This window comes from Mustela erminea, chromosome 19, assembly GCF_009829155.1.
Source record: "Mustela erminea isolate mMusErm1 chromosome 19, mMusErm1.Pri, whole genome shotgun sequence".
NCBI classification, from domain to species: domain Eukaryota; kingdom Metazoa; phylum Chordata; class Mammalia; order Carnivora; family Mustelidae; genus Mustela; species Mustela erminea.
The window spans coordinates 23987590-24003632 of NC_045632.1; positions in this window are offsets into that span (position 1 = coordinate 23987590).

The following is a 16043-nucleotide window of genomic DNA, read 5'->3' on the forward strand; positions in this document are numbered from 1 at the left end:
TCTGAAAAACAATCTGAGGGTTTTGAAGGGGCGGGGGGTAGGAGTTTGGGGAAACCAGGTGGTGGATATTATGGAGGGCACGGATTGCATGGAGCACTGGGTGTGGTGCAAAAATAATGAATACTGTTATGCTGAAAAGAATTTTTTTTTAAAAAAGTGAAAGTGCTAGGCTTGAATAAGTTCACATTTCAGTGGTTGGGTAATTACAAATGGCTTTCCAAGATGGTTGAATCAATGCACTGCTCCATCATCCATGCATGAGGATTTTTGTTCTTCTGCTTTCTTACCTGCACTAGGAATTGTCAGACTTCTGCATTTTTGCCTGTCTGGTAGGAATAAAATTGTCTTTTATTATATTGTCTCAGTTTTCCATATAGTTAAGCACTTTTTTATATGTTTATGGGCCATTCATGTTTTTATTCTATGGAATTGACTGGTCATGTCATTTGCCCATGTTTTACTGTTTATTTTTAAGGCATATCCATTTTTATTGGATAGTTATCTTATGTCAGTTATGTGTATGAAAATATCTTCTCTTACCTGGTGACTTTGTGTTTTCACCTATTTTATGGCATCTATTGATGAGAAGTTTGCAATTTGAGTTTTATACATAAAGATATAACAGAATTATCTAGTCTTATTACTTTCCCTTGGGAAAGAATCATCCAGTCTGCTCAATGAGCTCACTATTTATCCAATCTTTTTCTGTTAGTAAAACATCACTTCTCTCCCCATTCACCACTCCCACATATGCCCACTTGCTCTGAGGAGGAGTTCCATGACAGCTGTTTGCATGGTGGGCCCTGCATCTCTCCTTTCTTGGGTGTTGATTTAATAGGTGTACCTTGGTGAATGTAGACCAAAAGTACCCAATAGCAGAGCTTCCCATGTCTCCAGATATCCTGTGAGAAAGTGGGGGTCTTTTTTAGGATTCCAGAAGTAACTGAAGGCACAGAATCATTCAGCCAGTCTGATGTGGGTTTTGAAGGAGGCTGTGGTTATAAAGCTGTAACGTCACTGTCTCTAGATGTGTAAGTGGAAAAGATAACAGATGGAGACAGACTTCCATCTTGGCCTCTGCATCTCTTCAGTGAAGTTACCTCCTGGGAGAGCTGAGTGGATTGATGAGTTGGTATGAAAGGAGGATTTCTGAAATTCTGAGAATTTCTGAAAGCCAAAGTCTAGTAAATTTGGTGTGAAGGCTGGTCAAGCCCATTTTTCCCTCAAGCTTTATCTTCTGGTGGTTTAAAAATGTGAAGAAAGCCAACCAGTTATAATGATACAGACCTACAGAGAGATATCTGCTTCCCATGTGAGCAGTCAGCTCCATTCTCCTCCAGAGGTTCTGGAATACTTCCCAAAGTAGGTTTTCTGAAGCTTACCCAGGCTTCCATGTCCCGCTCACATCTAGTGCTAGGGGCTGGAACCCACCAGAGCTGGCACCCACCAGAGCTGGCTGCCGCAAATTGCAGCATTAGACCTCTCTGACCACCACCCTCTTAGTGGAGTCTGACCAAATCTCTCAACCAGGGATAATTAGATGGATCTGTGCTTAATGCATTTTCCAATCAATGCAACAACTTGAGAACTAATTTATGAAAATTGAATATGGTGACAAAACACTGCATTAAAATCCTATGTATCTTTATAGATTAAAAGCTAGTGTTAGGAGCAGATTTATAGCTGGCTTGGGGAACCCACAAGACAATAGAGAGTTTTCCTCTTTTTTTTTCCTTATGGACTGATAATGTCCGTAAGAATGGAAGGAAAGCAGAGAAATTAAAATCTCTTTCTGGGGGGGGGGGGGGGTGGTGAGGTATATCTTTCCCTTCCAGCATATTCTATTACATTGCTAATTCTCCTCTATTCCAGTGACAGAACATAGACTCTCTGGTCTCCTAAATCCACCCCTTCTTCCCCCAAAAATTAAGATTTGAGAATGTGTCCCAATGTCTAACGTAATTTCCAAGAGAGCTAGTTTTCCAAAGCAGGGACAATCTTACATGGGTCTAACTCAAATGGCCAGTTATTTCCACACTCCTTTGGTGTTTTTTTGTTTTGATTTGTTTTGTTTTGTTTTGTTTTGTTTTTTAATTTTTTTTTTGCAAAACTCTTCGAACTTTATTTAGTTAAAAAAACGACACAAAGAAACGGGTACTAAACGGCCCGACTGCACAGAAGGGCCCACATCCGCAACCAGGCGTCTCCCGGGGCGGACCGGAGGCCCCACGGCGGCGGCCAGGGTCCCGGGGGGGCCCCAGACACCATCCGGGCAAAGGCAGGGCCGCATCCCCTTCGCCCCCACGTCCGCGGGCTCCCGGGACACGGGCCCCACCGGAGACCTGCCTGCGCGTGGCCAGGGCAGGGCTGGCGCCCAGACACGTGTCCCGCAGCCACTCACCAGGCGTGTCCTGGGGCGCGTCACGTTCTTCAGATGGAGAAGAACTCCTGCCCCGGTCCCGCGCCGCTGGGTCCCTTCCTTTGGTGTTTTATTCTGGGCAGAAAAGAAACTTGAATCCAAGCATCTAACCCTGGAGTCTTATGCTGGGAGGAAGGGCCAGCAGATCTTTAAAAGGCTTTAACAGGGGCACTCAGGTGGTTCAGTGGGTTAAAGCCTCTGCCTTCTGAGACTGAGGCCCCCATCAGACTCTCTGCTCAGCGGAGACCCTGCTTCCCCTTCTCTCTCTGCCTGCCTCTCTGCCTACTTGTGATCTCTGTCAAATAAATAAATAAAATCTTTATAAATAAATAAAAGAATAAAAGAATAGATAAATAAATAAATGGCTTTAACATACAAGTTAACAACCTCCCCACTCGAAAACAAACACTCCAAACAAAACAAATTTTTTAAAAAGGCCAGAAAATCACAGAAAATCTCAAAGCCCCCTGGAAAGCTCATCAGAGAAAAGGGGGAGGGAATAAATCCTTGTTTTATTGCATTTTGTTTCTGGAGGGCCAGAGAGATTGTAAAGGAAGAAAGCCCAAGAGTTTTTGTGTTTGGTATGAACAGCAGTGTCTGGCAGAGGAAATGCTCCTGATGGGACATGGGTGCAAACACTTCCTGACAATTCTAAACAAGGAGTGTTCTCGTTAGCATTCATGATGGCTGGGATGATAAATTATATGAATAATTTTGGTTCTTTGTCAGGGCTTAGATGATGTCTTTCTGCAACACATCTGTAGCTGTGCATACTTAATTACTAACTAAAGAACAGACAGGAGGCATGAAGCGCAAGCACGTCCTTATGCTGCAGAACTGACATGTGTGTCCAATGGGACATACATTAGAGAAACAAATGAGATGGCAAGCTCCTTAGCCAGGGCCCTCCTGGGACCCTTGGATGAGCAGAGGATCCAGCTGGAAACAAGGAAGGGGCTTTGATCTAGGCAGGGTTAATTTAGGGGATGGGGTTGGGTCAGTGCAGCTGCGGCAAACTCTCACCAGGCTCCCTTCAGACCAACTTTGCATTCCCGAATTCAGATAAGGCAAGCATGAAGATGATGGCAAGTTTGAACACGTACATTGTGCCAAGCATTATGTAAGTACTTCATAATGACACTGATATGACCAGCTTCATCTGCTTCAGGGACAAATATAAAGATAGTGTTTGGAGAAAACATTGACTTAAAACTCTACATGTTCCATTAGGAACAGGTCTCCTTTGATGTAAGGGGAGGAGTCACTGTTGGATCTGATAATTTATCATTTGAAAAGCCATAATATGATGATATTCTGGTCCTTATAAAATTAGTCATCACTGTACATCTCTCTCTATTTTGACATTGGTCTACCTCTACCCTGTCTGCCTTATCAACATTTCTCTACTCCGTTTCCTGCTCCTCATTGGCTGCCATAAACCTCTGACTACAAAGTATAAGCCGTTCAAAGTAAAATTCAGGTCTTGAGAATGGAGCAAAATCTGATGATGCTGATCAAAGTGATGTGGGAGAGCTGTTCAAATCCCATGCAAACCCTTAGCTATGGGAGGCTCTGGCTGAGGTACACTAAGTAACTATGGAAGAGAAAACTAGCACAAGGATAACAGAAAAAGCACTTGAAAGAGAACTAATTAGAAAATCAAGAGTGAAGAGAGGCCACTGGGAAAACTGAATGAAGTTTTTTACAACAGTCATCTTTTTATAATAGTGCACAGAAAATCTTTCTGTAGTACTGCTTAGAAAGTAAAACATGAAACATGAAACCAAAGACAATCTACCTTCCTATCATATGTATTGCCAGCTCAATAATCTCTTTAAAAACAGCCACTGTTTGAGGGGTGGGATCTGGAAGAGCTTTCAGCATCAGCCATAAGCTGTGCTGAAATCAACCCCTTCATCATGCCTCTCTCCTCCACATAATTTCATTCTAAGAGCCTTATTACCCTTCCTAATTCTGAGCCTTGGATGGGCTCATCTGGACCTCCCAGCCAGGTCTGAATCTTGGAGAATGGGAGGGGCAGATGTAGCATGTGACTTGCTTAGGCCAGTGAAATGTGAGTGGAAATGGCACATGTTACTTCCAGAAAGAAACTTTATGAGAGCTTGTGGAAGTTGAAACATTGCTTTTCCCACCTTGGGAAGCTCTTGGGAGCATGTATCATTATGAAACCCAGCAAAGATGTATTTCTCCAAGGTGATCTGCTCTGCTCTTCTGACATATACTGACTGCATTTCTCTATCAAATCTCTTAGCCTAGTTGTGGTTCTCCATGACTGAAATATTTCATTAATAGTATTGAAGAAACACTATGAAAAAGCTAAATGTTGTAACTTATGAAACAGCTTTTGTTAGCTTCGTCCATAAAGAACAAGGAAACTGAGACTGAGAGGTTGTTCATCTGGTCAGGGGTCACACAGCAGGACCAGGATTTGACTTCTGGTCTCTCTAGCACCAACACATGTTCATTTTACCTTCATGCCCTACCAAGTTTCTGATAGGGCCCAACCCTATTAGCTCATGTGCAAAAAGTCACCTTTCTTTATGCTCACTGAATCAGTTTCTGGCAGGCTAAATGCTCTTCACTGCTTGCCTAGTAAGTCATGCATGTGCACATAGGCACACAGCCGCCTTGAAAATATATGATGTGTGTGCCTGTGACTGTGCACTTATCTCTTTGAAGATGCTGAGCAATGCTTAAGCAGCACCTCCATGCATCAGCAGGAGGCAACACGCAGCATGCATGGCAGGTGCGTGGGGACAGGTATGTGGTGCTGTGGTTTTGTGCTGTTATAGGCAGAAGCATTGGTTTGGGTGCCCCAGCAGAGCAGCTGTGCATATTACTCTATCAATAATTCTTACACCTGTTTCTCCGGTAAAGGCACAGGGCTTGGTTTTTACTGACAAACCCACTCCCGAGAAGCATGGATCTATATACTCTGACAAGGGGTGACGTTCCTGAGGCCACAAATTCTGACTATGTTTGTCATGTGCATATATATGGGGGACAGGTACTTGGGAGAGAAAAGCAGGAGGCAGAGCCCCTCACTTCATGCTGCTCACTCTCTGTAATGCATGAAAATTGCTCTATTATGGGACAGTGTGAGTTGACATGGAAACCTTTCTGAGATACTAAGTGGAAACTGAATGTGGAGTATCCCTTCATTTATGGAAAATAGAACACGCACACAAAAAACATGATTTAAGTTGAAATTTCATTCAAGTATCTATGCCATGAATAGCAGGTCCTGTGGAGTCTTGGGGAAAGTTGACCTGCATTTTTCTCTGTGCTGGAATTACTGAGCTCACATAGTCCTCACTTCCTGTGACTTCACTCCTCCCAATCTTCACCCTCCCCAGATGGAATGCAATTATGTCCTTTGTTCCCCACACCTGCCTGTGCTAAGCAGAGGCTGGTGTGGACTTTAGAGGGGGTAGATGCTGCCTGTTATCTGCAGAGCTGGTGGGGACCTGCTCCAGGTGGGGCTGCCTTAGCTGAAAAGACCGGAATGAGTTGGGGGGGGATGTTGGGTTACTCCAGGGAGCCTTGCTCTGGATAAAATAGTACGTAGGCAGAGTCTGGGCATAAGCAGGACCTAGGCAGTGGGGACTGTGGGCACAGTAGGAGAGTTTGGAGAGAGTTCCAGGAGTAGTAGGAGAGAGACTGCTAAGGTCCCAGAGCTCAGGTCCTACCTAATACTCAGATGCCCATCTCACCAGATTGAGCTGGAAGGAAGACTGGTCAAAAAGCCATTTCCATAGCCCAGTGGGAGGAAGTAGGGCCTGCACTAGAGGAGCAAAAGCGAGAGCAGAAGTGGGAGAATAGGTTAGAGTGTTGACTGTTGTAAGCACACATGAGGGGATCAGGTGGAGCCAGGCACAAAACAGACCCCTCTGGAGCCTCGGAGCAAGACTCGGATTGGTAGGAGGAGAGCCAGAGGAGATTAAAGGCTGGTTGCTGCTGAGACAGAGCACCTTGTTGATGCTGGGGGCAGGCACGGCTCACACAGAAAAGTTCTGGCCTCTAGGGGAGATAAAACCATCCACAGATACTGGATAGCCTACAGTTCTTGCTGAGCAGGCCACATACCTGAGGAGCAGTGGGAGCCCAGAGAGGGGACCCTCTATAAGTTGGAAGAGGGACAGTGCACTCCTGGAGACAAAGGAGTTTTACAGGCAGTGAATAGGTGGGGTTGTGGGGGAGGAGGGCATTATGGGCAGAGGGGACCTCTACGGATACAAATGTACTGAGGCTGCTCTCAAAGATTACAGCCCTGCTTTCAATGCCCTCTGGTTGGCTCTCTTCTAACGAGTAGGGAAACTTGAATCAGACCTCTGATGTCCTGCTCTCCATCAGATACATGGGCTCCTGGATATGAATTTCTCATTGGCAACTGAGGTCAGGCCAGGAAAAGTTCTGACCCAAGAAAATGAAATGGTGAGAGAATTGATGTAGCACAGTGCTCCTTGCACAGTAAGTCTTCAACCTTATCTCTATTATCATTTTATTATTTTATCAACAAGTCTCCAAAAGACAGAAGAAAAGCATTCTATGAATGTAAGTCCTTAAATGTCTAGGGAGTTCATGGAAACCATGACACATGAGCCCTGAAGGCACGTGGTGAAGGGCTTACGGTGTTCTGAACACAGTTTCTTAGCTTCCCTCTAATTGTTTCTCTTATGGAAGACACGGATGCCTATGAATGCCTCAATTCAAATAAGGGAAGCATGTGAATGCTGCCATCCTCTGCGCGTGGACAGAAAGGTTATCTGTTGATTTAATAAGGTTCAAGGACTCTCTTCATTCTTGTGCAATGTGAGAGGAAGGAGGATGTAGTATCACGAAGCACTACAAAGCATGGGCTTTGGAGCTCAGCTATTAGAGTTGAAAAGCCAGTGCCACCAGGATTTTACCTGGCCTAACTCTGTGATCTCAGACAGGTGGCTTTACCTTTCTGAGCCTCAGTCTTCCTCATGTGTAAAATGGAGCCTTAAATGGATTAAAGAATATAATGTGCATTTGTAATGGTTAGCACATTAACTCTGTTCATTAAATGCTAGTTGTTAAATATTTATTTCATATATGAGTAGATGCTTTAATAAGGTCATATACTTCAAATCCTATATTTGCTCTTCTGCTGATATAAACTGAAATTTAGCAAGGAATGGGACCATATTAAGTATACAGATTGCTTTGTGGGTCAACTGTGTGTTTTAACATTTGAAGGAAGCATCAGCCTTCTGGGGCCTATGTTCTTCTACAGGTATTCCCCTGATGTTTCTGTTAAGAGATTTTGCGTGTTTGTCAAATCTTTTTTCCTACTTCACTGGCAACCTGAATGTGAGTGAACAAATTTGGGATAATTTCATGTTGAAGTTCAACAGGATTTTGATATTTAAATCTGCCCTTGATGCTGGGGGTCACTGTTGCTGCCCTGTGGGGGGGGGGCGGTGCACAGACAGACTGAGGTGCACCAGGAAGAGGGGCATATACTCAGACAGAACACGGGCCACCTCCCTTCACTTTGGTTTTGAGCAGCGTTGGGAGCTCAGTATTCCTAAGTGCTAGCTGCTCTGAGTGATCAGAGCTGACCATGCCAGAGTGGCCATGAAGGATGCACTTTTCTAAATGAATTGGTTGAAAAGCAGGTCCGTCTGTGTACAAAAGCCTCCCAGCTTCAGCAGGGTCATTTCTGCCAAGGCAGTTGGGGTTAGATATATCATCCTAAGGAAAGATCTGATAAAGACAGTTAAGTTCATGTCCTTAGCTTACAGGTCAGAAAACTGAGACCCAATGCAGGGCAGGAGATTCCTAAAGGTCATAACCCATCCACCCACAAACACTGTGTGAGCAGCTCCACACTAATTGGCGCTGTGGTTTAATTCTTGCAATTCTATATAAAAAAGTTGCTTTATTGCCAATGGGAAAATTTCTCCTGTGCTCTTAGCGCTGAAGAAGGTCAAATAACTACAATTTAAAGGAAACTTTAGACTAGGAGTTCAGCAACTCACCAAAAGGAAAAGTGGGCCAAGTGGGGGTTGTGGGCAAATGGAGGTGGTGTAGACCTTTCCAAGAGCCACTCCCAACATGATGCCAGTGGGTCACGCTTTTGAGGCAACTCAAGCAGAGTTACCCATATTTATAATATTCCCATGTTTCACTGTTGCTCTGATTTTTCTATAGAAGCTGGGAATCCAGAATTTTATGTGAAACCCTGTTTTTCAGTGTTGCCAACTGAGTGGGCCAAACAATTCATATCAACAGAACCCCTCCAGACTGCCACGTCTGGCTTGAACATGCAGCAAGCTGGCAAACAGCATGTTGCTTGGGTGAGTTTTAGGAGGTAAGGAGCTGTGACTGAGGCTTCACGCCATTTCTGTGGTTTACACAGCTTCCCCCAGCAAGAAGAAGATGGATGATCCCATATTCTCTCTACATCATTGTCTTATGTCATCAAAGATGACACTTTTCCCATTGAGTTTGAAAGCAGAACTTTCAATCATCCTGAAGAACTTAGAGACTCAGAGAGACTGGAGAAGCATGCTTCACTGTCTACGATGGCAAAACATTGTGGAAAAACCCTGCCTTCCATTCATCTTTATACAGTTGCCTTCCTGGGACACCCAGACTTTGTTCTGTGGTCTGTGCTGCCAACCTGGTGGGTCCTGGGCAAGCTGAGGTGCACCAAGAAGAGAGGTGGACACTTGGGCAGAAAGCAGGTGCCCTCCCTTTGCTTTTGATTTTGAGTTGTGTCAAGGACCCTACTAATGGTAAGAATGATGTCGTAGAACCTGTCTCTGTCCAGAATCCAAACACTGAACTTCCCTTTCTTATTCCTATGCCCAAAGGAATCAGGTGGCTGGTCTCAGATGCCATTCTGGGCTAGTGGGGAACAGTAATTGCCAGAGAACTTGTCCTATTGAAGTTGAGGTATAATTTACGTGTAGGTCAAGCATATTGTCCTATCAATTTTGATACATATACATCACCTCCAAATGTGCCCTTAGACAGCTTCCCACTCCCCCATTTTGCATATACTATCACTTCATGCATAGTCTTAGTATTGTACATTCTATGGGTTTGGCAAATGTGAAATGACATGAATCTACCACCATAATATCATACAGAGTAGATTCACTGACCTAAAAATCCTCTGTGCTCTGCCGATTCATCCCCTCTTTGCCCAAACCCCTAGTAACCACTGATCCTTTTACTGTTTCCATAGTTTTGCCTTTTCCAGGATTTTATATAGTTGGAATTAAATAGTATGTAGCTTTTTCAGACTGACTTCTTTCACTTGGTAATATGCATTTAAGGTTCTTCCATGTTTTTTCATAGCTTGATAGCCTTTTTTCCTTTTTTAAGATTTTATTTATTTATTTGAGAGAAAGAAAGAGCACAAGCAGGGGAGAGGCAGAGAAAGAGGGAGAAACAGGCCCCTGGCTGAGCAGAGAACTCTATGTGGGGCTCAATTCCTGAATGCCGGGTTCACAACCTGAGCTGAAGGCGGATACTTAACGGACAGAGCCACCCAGGCACCCCAGCCTATTTCTTTTTAGCACTAAATAATATTCTATCATCTGAATGTAACATGATTTATTTATCCATTCATTCACTGAAAGTTATCTTGGTTGCTTCCAAGTTTTGGCAATCACAAATGAAGCTGCTATAAACACTCATATGCAGATTTTTGTGTGGACGTAAGTTTTCAGTTCTTTGGATAGGTACCAAGAAGTGTGATTGCTGGATTGCATGGTAAGAGTATGTTTAGTTTTGTAAGAATCCACCAATTTTTCATCAAAATTTGTTTTACCATTTTACATTCTCGTCAGCAACGAATGTGTATTCCTTACCAGCATTTGGTATTAGTATTTTGGATTTTAGCTATAGGTGTAGCAGTAACTGATTTTGTCTTTTTTTTTTTTTTTTTTTTAGATTTTATTTATTTGTCGGAAAGAAAGAGAGCACAAGCAGGGGAAGCTGCAGGCAGGGGGAGAAGCAGTCCCAATGTAGGACTTGATCCCAGGACCCTAAGATCATGACCTCAGCCGAAGGCAGACACTTAACCAACTGAGCCACCCAGGTGTCTCTCATTGTTGTCTTAATGTTTAATTCCCTACTGTCCTGAAATGTGGAACAACCTTTCATATGATTATTTGCCATTTGTATATCTTTGTTTATATATCAATATAAACTTCTTTTGCCCATTGAGTATTTGCCTGTTTGTTCTCTTACTGTGAATTTTAAGAATACTTTGTACATTTTGAATAAGTCTTTTATCTGATATGTATTTTCCAAGTATTTTCTTCAAATCTGTATCTTCTCTTCCTATTCCCTTGACAATGTTTTTTGCAGAGCAAAGGTCTTAAATTGTAATAAAGTCCAGTTTATCAATTATTCCCTTCATAGATTATGTCTTTAGTTTTTTATCTAAAAAACTATTTTCATATCCAAGTTCATCTAGGTTTTCTCCTATATTATATTCTAATACTTTAATGGTTTTGTGTTTTATATTTTACATTGGTTGCTAATCCAATCTTTTGAAGGATGTAATTCTGTTTCTAGATTCATGTTTTCATATGTGGATTTCCAGTTGTTCCAGCACAATTTGTTGAAAAGATTATTTTTGTTCTGTTGTATTGTTTTTTCTCTTTTATTGAAGATCAACTGGTTATATTTGTTTAGGTTTATTTCTGAACATTCTATTCTGTTCCATTGATTTATTGGTCTATACTGTAGTTAATACCACAATGCTTTGATTACTATAGCTTTCTAGTAAATCTTGAAGTTGTGTAATACTAATCCTTTAACTTTGCTCTTGCTTCTCCAATATAAACTTTAAAATCACTTTCCTGATATCTGCAAAACTTCCTAGGGTTTGGATGAAACTGTATTGAATCTATAGTTTAAATATGGAAGAACCAATATGTTGACAATATTGAGTCTTCCTATCCATTAGCCTGGAATATCTGTATATTTATATGTTTATTTATTTATTATCTTTTTCATCAGAGTTTTGTAATTTTGCTCACGTACATATTTTTTAGAGTTATACCTAAGTATTTCTTTTCAGGGAGCATTACTGTGTTTTTTATTTCCTATTCATTGACTTTTATTCATATATTGTCTTCTCTCCTACAACCTTGGTATAATTGCTTATTAGTTCTATGGGGATTTTTGCTTCTTTCAAATTTTCCACATTAAAGATCGTGCCATCTGCAAACAAAGATCGTTTTATTTGTTTCTTACCAGTATATATATACCTTTTCTTTTCTTTTCTTATCTTATTGAATTAGCTAGAACCTCCAGCATGATGTTGAACAGAAGCAATGAGAAGGGATGTTCTTGCCTTATTCCTGATTTTAATAGGGAAGTTTCTAGTTTCTTTCAAATTAGTGTAATAGCTACAGGGTTTTTGCAGCTATTCTTTATCAAATTGATAAAGCTTTTATTTCAAGTTTGATGAGTTTTTCTTCATCATGAAAGGATTTTGGATTTTGTCAGATGCTTTTTAAGCATCCATTAATATGATCATGTCATTTTTTTTTCTTCTTTACCTTACTGATGTGATGGATTATATTAATTCATTTTCAAATATTGAACTGCCATTGTATGTTTGGGATAAATACTACTTGGTTGAGGTATCTAATTCTTTTTATACTTTGCTGGATTCAAAATGCTGATATTTCGCTGAGAAATTTTGCTTCTATATTCATGAGAGATATTTTTGTGTAGTTTTGTTTCTTGTGATCTCTGGTTTTGGTATTGGTATGTTGACTTCAGAGAATGAATTAGGAAATATTCCCTCTGTTTCTATTTTCTGAAATCACAGAGAATGGGTATCATTTTTCTTTCCTTAAATATTTGATAGAATTAGCCAGTGAACCCATCTGGGCCTGGTGTTTTCTTTTGGAGGAAGGTTGTCATTTATGGATTCAATTTATTTAATAGATACAGGCTTGTTTAAATTGTCTATTTTTTCTCATGTGAATTTTGACAACTTATCTTTCAAGGAATTAGTCTATTTCATTTATGTTATCAAATTTGTGGTCATAAGGTATTCATGATATTACTTATTATCCATTGGATGTATAATAAAAACCTTCCTTTCATTTCTTATTATTAGTTATTTGTGTCTTCTATCTTTTCTTTCTTACTTAACCTGGCTGGAGGCTCTTTGATTCTATTGATCTTTACAAAGCTCTAGATTGGCTTTTTTGATTTTCTCTATTGATTTTCTGTTTTTAATTTCATTGATATCTGCTCTAATGTTTAATACTTCTTTTCCCCTGATTACTTTAGATTTAATTTTCTCTTCTTTTTCTAGCTTCATAAGATGGAAGCTGAGACACTGATCTTAAATGATTCTTCCTTTCTAATACATGCATTCAATACTATAAATTTAACTCTAACATTACTTCTTGTGTCTCGCAAGTTTTGATAAGTTATGTTTCAGTTTTCATTTAGTTCAAATATTTAATAATCTATCTTGAGAATTTTTTGACCCATCTGTTAATTAGAAGTGGGTTGTTTAATTTTTACTTATTTGGGGATTTTCCAGCTATATTTCTATTATTGGTTTTTAGTTTAATTCCACTGTTGTCTGAGAGCAGACACTGTATGATTTATATTATTTTAACTGTGGTATGATGTGTTTTATGACATAGATAGGGTCTATCTTGGTAAATGTCCCATAGGAACGTGAAAATAATGTGTGTTCTATAGTTGTTGAATTAAGTGATTTATTGATGTTTATTATACACATTTGATTGATGATGCTGTTGAATTTGGCTGTGTTCTTACTGATTTTCTTCCTGTGTGATCCCTCCATTTCTGATAGGGATGTTGAAGTCTCCACATAAAATAACAGACTTATCTGTTTCTCTTTGTAGTTTTATCAGTTTATGTCTCACATATTTTGATGCTGTATTGTTAAGCATATATACACTAGGGATTGTTCAGTCTTATTGGTGAATTGACCCCTCTATCATTATGTAATGCCCCTCTTTATGTCAGAACTTTCTTTGGTCTGAAATATACTCCATCTGAAATTAATACAGCTATTCTTCACTTTATTTTGGTTAGGGTTAGCAAAGTATATCTTTATCCATCCATTTATTTTTTGTTTATATCAATTATTTTATTATCAGATATTTATGTATTTTGACATATTTTAATCATATACTTATATCCTTATAACAAAGAAGCTACTTAATTAGTTTTAATGCATCAATTAATAAAATATGATTTTGATTTTAAACTATCATTAGATAATACAGTGTATCTGTAAATGAATGATTTTATTCTTTTCGTTTGTAGCCATTCTAGAAAACTTGCAGATGGAATATTGGAAGATTAAATAAACATACTTTATCAATGTATAATTGACATAGAAATACTGTACATATGTAATGTATACAACATAATGAGTTTGGAGATGTGTATACACCCATGAAATTATCACAAAAATCTATGCCATAAACATACCATCTCTTTCAAAAGTTTCTTCCTGCCTCTTTTATCATTTTTTTGGTGATAACATAGGAATAAAACACTAAATTTAAAAATCCATTAGTCCATACAAATACAAAAATTCAACTTTTTTAAAGATATGCATTTATTTATTTGACAGAAAGAGATCACAAGTAGGAGAGAGGCAGGCAGAGAGAGAGAGGGGGAAGCAGGCTCCCCGCTGTGCAGAGAGCCCAATGCAGGGCTCAATCTCAGGCTTAACCCACTGAGCCACCCAGGCATCCCCCCAAATTTAAATTTTTTAAAAAGTGTGAGTACAAAAGAATGAATCCATCTCAGAAACATTATACTAAGTGAAAGAAACTAGACTTAAAATAGATAACTTCTTCATTTATATGAAGATCTAGAATAAGCAGTATAAATGTATAATGATAGAAACTAGATCAGTGGTTGCTTCTGGAGGGGAAGGCTTGTCTAGAAAGACCCATAAGAGAACTTATGAAAATGTTCCGTCTTCATAGTAGTCTGAGTTGTGTATGTGTGTATTCATCAAAATTAAGCACTTGAGCTACATATGCATCTCACTATATGTGGATTACATCTCAATTAAAAAGTAATGTTTTAATGTGAAAAAAAGAACACGGCATTTAATGCAGCATTTTAAAAACTACATGTACTGTGCCTATATAAATCTTTGTTTTTAAAGTAGGTTTCTTATAGATAACACAAAGTCAAGTCCTGTTTTTTGATCCACTCTGACAATCTGTCTTTAGTTGGTGTCTTTAGACCACTGACGTCTAAAATGATATAGCTGAATTTATATTTATCATATTTGTTACTGTTTTCTATTTGTGGCCCTTTGTTCTTTGTTCTGCTTTTTGTCTTCCACTCTTCCTACCATTTGTTGTTTCAGTTAGGCATTTTATATGATTCCATTCTCTCTCCTCTCTTTTCAGTTATACTTCAACTTTTTTTAGTGCTTGCACTAGACTTTACAATATACATTAACAACTGCTCCAAGTCCATTTGCAAATAACATTATATCAATTCAGAGGTAGTGCAAGCATCCTATAATAACAAAACAGTCTTGGGGCTCCTGGGTAGCTCAGTCAGTTGAGCATTTGACTCTTGATTTGACTCTCTGGTCATTATCTCAAGGTCGTGAGATCAAGCCCTGAGTCAGGTGTCATGATTGGCAGGGAGTCAACTTGAGATTCTCTCCCTTCTCCTCGCCCTCTCCCTCTCCACCTTCCTGGCTTACATGATCTCTACGTCTCTCTCTCTCAATCAACTAAGTAGTTTTTTTAATAGTTTTATTTATTCGTTTATTTATTTATTTATTTATTTTAGAGAGAAAAAGTGTGTGAGTGGGAGGAGGGGCAAATGGAGAGAGAGAGAAGAGAGAGTGAGGCAGACTCCCTGGTGAGTGCTGAACCAGATGTGGGGCTCCATTTCACAGTTCTCAGATCATGACCTGAGCCAAAACCAAGAGTCTGACACTTAACAGACTGAGCCCCCCATGCACCCCATAAATAAATAAACTTTTAAGAAAAAACACAGAACATTCTTAATTCCTCTCTCCTTTTCCTTGTCTCATTGCTGTCATTCATTTCGCTTCAACATATATGAGAATACAGATAAACACATAGATAGATAAGCATGCATAATTAAATATATTGTTATTCTTTTGAACAAACTATTGTCAGTTAGCTCTATTAATAAAAACAAAAATAAAAGTTTTTATTTTACCTACACTTATTCCTTTCTGATGTCTTCCTTATTTTATATAGATCTGAGTTTCTGACCTGTATTATTTTTCTCTTCTCTTGAAAGTGTATTTTAACTTTTCTTACAAGGCAGATCTATTGTCTACAAATTTCATCATTTTCATTTGTCTGGGAGTCTTTATTTCTTCACTTTTGAAGGATAATTTCAGAGAGTACACAATTCTGCTTTGGGTGAGATTTTCTCTCAACTCTTAAAATTCTTCAATCTATTCTTTCTTATATGGTTTCTGAGGAGTCAGATGTAATACTTAAGTTTTCTCCTCTACAGGTAAGTTTCTTTTTCCCCTGGCTACTTACAGTATTTTTTTCTTTATCTGTTATTTTCTACAGCCTGAACATAGTATGTC